The 6,860-nt window shown below is 54.3% G+C and overlaps 1 protein-coding gene across 2 annotated transcripts in view; it reads left to right on the plus strand.

Moving 5' to 3' along the window:
• Positions 1-6,860, plus strand: part of TBCD (tubulin folding cofactor D) — a 176,376-nt gene that overhangs the window by 126,341 nt on the left and 43,175 nt on the right. The window lies entirely within an intron of this gene.

A 6,860-nucleotide genomic window follows, 5' to 3' on the forward strand; every position in this document is an offset into this window, starting at 1 on the left:
TAAATAAGGATGGAGGCACACATGTACTAATGCAACACGTGGCTGAGTTCTACTGCATATAATAGCAGTTACAGTGTTAAATTTCAGGGTCCCAGCCCCTTCCCCAGACAATAAGCCACCCGTCAATGTGTATACTGTCCTTTCTTTATTTGTGACTGACTGACCGGCCCCAGAATGCTGAATGGGTTAATTCTTTCTAGCTCCAACCAGTGACTCCCCGTATTTTGGGTTTGGCAAACTCTTCGCCCCACATCATTATCCATGCGCTTACGTTTTCTGGGGTTATTTGGTTAGAAGGGTTATATTTTCTTTTGGAAACGTTTGCTACCCTCTAAATTTCACTGTAATTACCAGCAGAATCGCAAACGTTGAAAGGTTTTCCATCCTCAAGTGCAGCCGTGAAGCCAACCTAAATACAGGCTATAAATGCAGAATGAAGGCAGAGGCCATGTGTTTATGTTCACGGTTTCTTTTGGATGGGAAACTGCCTCTTAGATATTATTTTTATATAATTACCTCAGTAGTCACATTTCCTCGCGGTATTCTTGGAAATGGTTTGCATTTATTAGTGGTACTTACGGCATAGCGTGCAGAAGTTAACATCTTGTTTATATACATTTGTCACAGATAAAGCAAGCAGTTTTTTTGTTTGTTTTATAATCTACAGCAGGGGCAGCCAACTGCAGTCCTCAAGAGCCACCAACAGGTCAGATGTTCAGGATATCCCTGCTTCAGCACAGGTGGCTCAGTCTTTGAGCCACTGGTTGAGCCACCTGTGCTGAAGGAGGGATATCCTGAAAACCTGACCTGTTGGGGGACTGAAGTTGACCGCCCCTGATCTACAGTATTCCTAAAAATGTGGAACAATGAAATGATGTCTAATGAATGTGCTTGCTCACGCTCTACCCCTTGTATGCAATACACTGCGAGTCCGCTTCCCACTGCATTCAAACGTCTGTCTCTGAAATGTTCTCCAGCGCGGGGGAGCAACGTCATTGAAGATGGCATCATTGTCCTTTTTGCTCTCATTTTCCCTCCTGTTTTCCCATCTCTGACTCGTGTATATGCCGATTCTCTGACTCGTGTATATGCCGTTTCTCTGACTCGTGTATATGCCGATTCTCTGACTCGTGTATATGCCGATTCTCTGACTCGTGTATATGCCGTTTCTCTGACTCGTGTATATGCCATTTCTCTGACTCGTGTATATGCCGTTTCTCTGACTCGTGTATATGCCGTTTCTCTGACTCGTGTATATGCCGTTTCTCTGACTCGTGTATATGCCGTTTCTCTGACTCGTGTATTTGCCGTTTCTCTGACTCGTGTATATGCCGTTTCTCTGACTCGTGTATATGCCGTTTCTCTGACTCGTGTATATGCCGTTTCTCTGACTCGTGTATATGCCGTTTCTCTGACTCGTGTATATGCCGTTTCTCTGACTCGTGTATATGCCGTTTCTCTGACTCGTGTATATGCCGTTTCTCTGACTCGTGTATATGCCGTTTCTCTGACTCGTGTATATGCCGTTTCTCTGACTCGTGTATATGCCGTTTCTCTGACTCGTGTATATGCCGATTCTCTGACTCGTGTATATGCCGTTTCTCTGACTCGTGTATATGCCGTTTCTCTGACTCTGCTGCATGTGATTACCTTTTATTGTATGTCTGTCTGTCTGTCTTATTTATATAGCGCCATTAATGTACATAGCGCGTCACAGCAGTAATACATGTGACAATCATATAAACAATCATATAAATAACAAATAATACAAATAACACATCCTTTTGAATAAGTGCTTCAGACATAAGTAACATTTAGGAAAAGGAGTCCCTGCTCCGAAGAGCTTACAATCTAATTGGTAAGTAGAAAGAACGTACAGAGACAGTAGGAGGGCGTTCTGGTAAGTGCGTCTGCAGGGGCCAAGGTTTATGTATGAGGTGTAACGTATCTGCCACGGAGCCACTCAGATGCTTTGTTAATCAGGTGTGTTTTAAAGTGTGTCTTAGCGTTTAGGATAGATTGTAGGGGAGACAGGTGAGAGGCAGGAAGGCCGGACAGCAGGAGGTTACAGTAATCAGATTGTAGGGGAGACAGGTGAGAGGCAGGAAGGCCGGACAGCAGGAGGTTACAGTAATCGAGACAGGAGAGAATGAGGGTCTGTGTCAGTTTTATTGAAAACTAATTACCTACGCTGCTGATCGATTTTTGTTCTCCTGTGATCGATCAGCAAAATCCTGCTTCCCAGGGTTCACTAAGTGTCTGTCTGTCTCTTTAAATTTCAATCAATCTTTCAGTCAGTGTAACTCTGCAGCTACAATATGTCCTGATATTACTACGGTAACGTCTATTGTCAGTGTGCAGCTCTAGCTGTTTGGAATATTGGCAACAAATTATCACACAGGAAAGTGTTGCAAAAATCTTGCACTTCTGGGAAATGGGCTAAAACCTGTAATTCTCTAATTTCAATGCTAGGAAGCCTGATTGCACTGTATAAAAATGCTGAACCCCATTCATCGCCGCTCTGGCGAGCCAGAGATACTTACCTCCGTATGGGGGTGCCGGTAAATGCCGCGTTTCAAAGCTCCCTCGTCCTGCAGGCCAATAGGAAGCTGTGTGATGCGGGAGCTTTGAAAAGCACAGCGATACCAGCGCTTCGGAGGTTAGGCGCGATACCAGCGCTTCGGAGGTTAGGAGCGATACCAGCGCTTCGGAGGTTAGGAGCGATACCAGCGCTTCGGAGGTTAGGCGCGATACCAGCGCTTCGGAGGTTAGGAGCGATACCAGCGCTTCGGAGGTTAGGCGCGATACCAGCGCTTCGGAGGTTAGGAGCGATACCAGCGCTTCGGAGGTTAGGAGCGATACCAGCGCTTCGGAGGTTAGGCGCGATACCAGCGCTTCGGAGGTTAGGCGCGATACCAGCGCTTCGGAGGTTAGGCGCGATACCAGCGCTTCGGAGGTTAGGAGCGATACCAGCGCTTCGGAGGTTAGGAGCGATACCAGCGCTTCGGAGGTTAGGAGCGATACCAGCGCTTCGGAGGTTAGGAGCGATACCAGCGCTTCGGAGGTTAGGAGCGATACCAGCGCTTCGGAGGTTAGGCGCGATACCAGCGCTTCGGAGGTTAGGAGCGATACCAGCGCTTCGGAGGTTAGGAGCGATACCAGCGCTTCGGAGGTTAGGAGCGATACCAGCGCTTCGGAGGTTAGGCGCGATACCAGCGCTTCGGAGGTTAGGAGCGATACCAGCGCTTCGGAGGTTAGGCGCGATACCAGCGCTTCGGAGGTTAGGAGCGATACCAGCGCTTCGGAGGTTAGGAGCGATACCAGCGCTTCGGAGGTTAGGCGCGATACCAGCGCTTCGGAGGTTAGGCGCGATACCAGCGCTTCGGAGGTTAGGAGCGATACCAGCGCTTCGGAGGTTAGGCGCGATACCAGCGCTTCGGAGGTTAGGAGCGATACCAGCGCTTCGGAGGTTAGGAGCGATACCAGCGCTTCGGAGGTTAGGAGCGATACCAGCGCTTCGGAGGTTAGGAGCGATACCAGCGCTTCGGAGGTTAGGAGCGATACCAGCGCTTCGGAGGTTAGGCGCGATACCAGCGCTTCGGAGGTTAGGAGCGATACCAGCGCTTCGGAGGTTAGGAGCGATACCAGCGCTTCGGAGGTTAGGAGCGATACCAGCGCTTCGGAGGTTAGGCGCGATACCAGCGCTTCGGAGGTTAGGAGCGATACCAGCGCTTCGGAGGTTAGGCGCGATACCAGCGCTTCGGAGGTTAGGCGCGATACCAGCGCTTCGGAGGTTAGGAGCGATACCAGCGCTTCGGAGGTTAGGAGCGATACCAGCGCTTCGGAGGTTAGGCGCGATACCAGCGCTTCGGAGGTTAGGAGCGATACCAGCGCTTCGGAGGTTAGGAGCGATACCAGCGCTTCGGAGGTTAGGAGCGATACCAGCGCTTCGGAGGTTAGGCGCGATACCAGCGCTTCGGAGGTTAGGCGCGATACCAGCGCTTCGGAGGTTAGGAGCGATACCAGCGCTTCGGAGGTTAGGAGCGATACCAGCGCTTCGGAGGTTAGGAGCGATACCAGCGCTTCGGAGGTTAGGCGCGATACCAGCGCTTCGGAGGTTAGGAGCGATACCAGCGCTTCGGAGGTTAGGAGCGATACCAGCGCTTCGGAGGTTAGGAGCGATACCAGCGCTTCGGAGGTTAGGAGCGATACCAGCGCTTCGGAGGTTAGGAGCGATACCAGCGCTTCGGAGGTTAGGAGCGATACCAGCGCTTCGGAGGTTAGGCGCGATACCAGCGCTTCGGAGGTTAGGCGCGATACCAGCGCTTCGGAGGTTAGGAGCGATACCAGCGCTTCGGAGGTTAGGAGCGATACCAGCGCTTCGGAGGTTAGGAGCGATACCAGCGCTTCGGAGGTTAGGCGCGATACCAGCGCTTCGGAGGTTAGGCGCGATACCAGCGCTTCGGAGGTTAGGAGCGATACCAGCGCTTCGGAGGTTAGGAGCGATACCAGCGCTTCGGAGGTTAGGAGCGATACCAGCGCTTCGGAGGTTAGGAGCGATACCAGCGCTTCGGAGGTTAGGAGCGATACCAGCGCTTCGGAGGTTAGGAGCGATACCAGCGCTTCGGAGGTTAGGAGCGATACCAGCGCTTCGGAGGTTAGGCGCGATACCAGCGCTTCGGAGGTTAGGAGCGATACCAGCGCTTCGGAGGTTAGGCGCGATACCAGCGCTTCGGAGGTTAGGAGCGATACCAGCGCTTCGGAGGTTAGGAGCGATACCAGCGCTTCGGAGGTTAGGCGCGATACCAGCGCTTCGGAGGTTAGGCGCGATACCAGCGCTTCGGAGGTTAGGAGCGATACCAGCGCTTCGGAGGTTAGGCGCGATACCAGCGCTTCGGAGGTTAGGAGCGATACCAGCGCTTCGGAGGTTAGGAGCGATACCAGCGCTTCGGAGGTTAGGAGCGATACCAGCGCTTCGGAGGTTAGGCGCGATACCAGCGCTTCGGAGGTTAGGAGCGATACCAGCGCTTCGGAGGTTAGGCGCGATACCAGCGCTTCGGAGGTTAGGAGCGATACCAGCGCTTCGGAGGTTAGGAGCGATACCAGCGCTTCGGAGGTTAGGAGCGATACCAGAGCTTCGGAGGTTAGGCGCGATACCAGCGCTTCGGAGGTTAGGAGCGATACCAGCGCTTCGGAGGTTAGGAGCGATACCAGCGCTTCGGAGGTTAGGAGCGATACCAGCGCTTCGGAGGTTAGGAGCGATACCAGCGCTTCGGAGGTTAGGCGCGATACCAGCGCTTCGGAGGTTAGGAGCGATACCAGCGCTTCGGAGGTTAGGAGCGATACCAGCGCTTCGGAGGTTAGGCGCGATACCAGCGCTTCGGAGGTTAGGAGCGATACCAGCGCTTCGGAGGTTAGGAGCGATACCAGCGCTTCGGAGGTTAGGAGCGATACCAGCGCTTCGGAGGTTAGGAGCGATACCAGCGCTTCGGAGGTTAGGCGCGATACCAGCGCTTCGGAGGTTAGGAGCGATACCAGCGCTTCGGAGGTTAGGAGCGATACCAGCGCTTCGGAGGTTAGGAGCGATACCAGCGCTTCGGAGGTTAGGCGCGATACCAGCGCTTCGGAGGTTAGGCGCGATACCAGCGCTTCGGAGGTTAGGCGCGATACCAGCGCTTCGGAGGTTAGGCGCGATACCAGCGCTTCGGAGGTTAGGAGCGATACCAGCGCTTCGGAGGTTAGGAGCGATACCAGCGCTTCGGAGGTTAGGAGCGATACCAGCGCTTCGGAGGTTAGGCGCGATACCAGCGCTTCGGAGGTTAGGAGCGATACCAGCGCTTCGGAGGTTAGGAGCGATACCAGCGCTTCGGAGGTTAGGCGCGATACCAGCGCTTCGGAGGTTAGGAGCGATACCAGCGCTTCGGAGGTTAGGAGCGATACCAGCGCTTCGGAGGTTAGGCGCGATACCAGCGCTTCGGAGGTTAGGAGCGATACCAGCGCTTCGGAGGTTAGGCGCGATACCAGCGCTTCGGAGGTTAGGCGCGATACCAGCGCTTCGGAGGTTAGGCGCGATACCAGCGCTTCGGAGGTTAGGAGCGATACCAGCGCTTCGGAGGTTAGGCGCGATACCAGCGCTTCGGAGGTTAGGAGCGATACCAGCGCTTCGGAGGTTAGGCGCGATACCAGCGCTTCGGAGGTTAGGCGCGATACCAGCGCTTCGGAGGTTAGGAGCGATACCAGCGCTTCGGAGGTTAGGCGCGATACCAGCGCTTCGGAGGTTAGGCGCGATACCAGCGCTTCGGAGGTTAGGAGCGATACCAGCGCTTCGGAGGTTAGGAGCGATACCAGCGCTTCGGAGGTTAGGAGCGATACCAGCGCTTCGGAGGTTAGGCGCGATACCAGCGCTTCGGAGGTTAGGAGCGATACCAGCGCTTCGGAGGTTAGGCGCGATACCAGCGCTTCGGAGGTTAGGAGCGATACCAGCGCTTCGGAGGTTAGGAGCGATACCAGCGCTTCGGAGGTTAGGAGCGATACCAGCGCTTCGGAGGTTAGGAGCGATACCAGCGCTTCGGAGGTTAGGCGCGATACCAGCGCTTCGGAGGTTAGGCGCGATACCAGCGCTTCGGAGGTTAGGCGCGATACCAGCGCTTCGGAGGTTAGGCGCGATACCAGCGCTTCGGAGGTTAGGAGCGATACCAGCGCTTCGGAGGTTAGGAGCGATACCAGCGCTTCGGAGGTTAGGCGCGATACCAGCGCTTCGGAGGTTAGGAGCGATACCAGCGCTTCGGAGGTTAGGAGCGATACCAGCGCTTCGGAGGTTAGGCGCGATACCAGCGCTTCGGAGGTTAGGAGCGATACCA

The sequence above is a fragment of the Ascaphus truei genome, chromosome 22 (genome assembly GCF_040206685.1).
Source record: "Ascaphus truei isolate aAscTru1 chromosome 22, aAscTru1.hap1, whole genome shotgun sequence".
Classification (NCBI taxonomy): domain Eukaryota; kingdom Metazoa; phylum Chordata; class Amphibia; order Anura; family Ascaphidae; genus Ascaphus; species Ascaphus truei.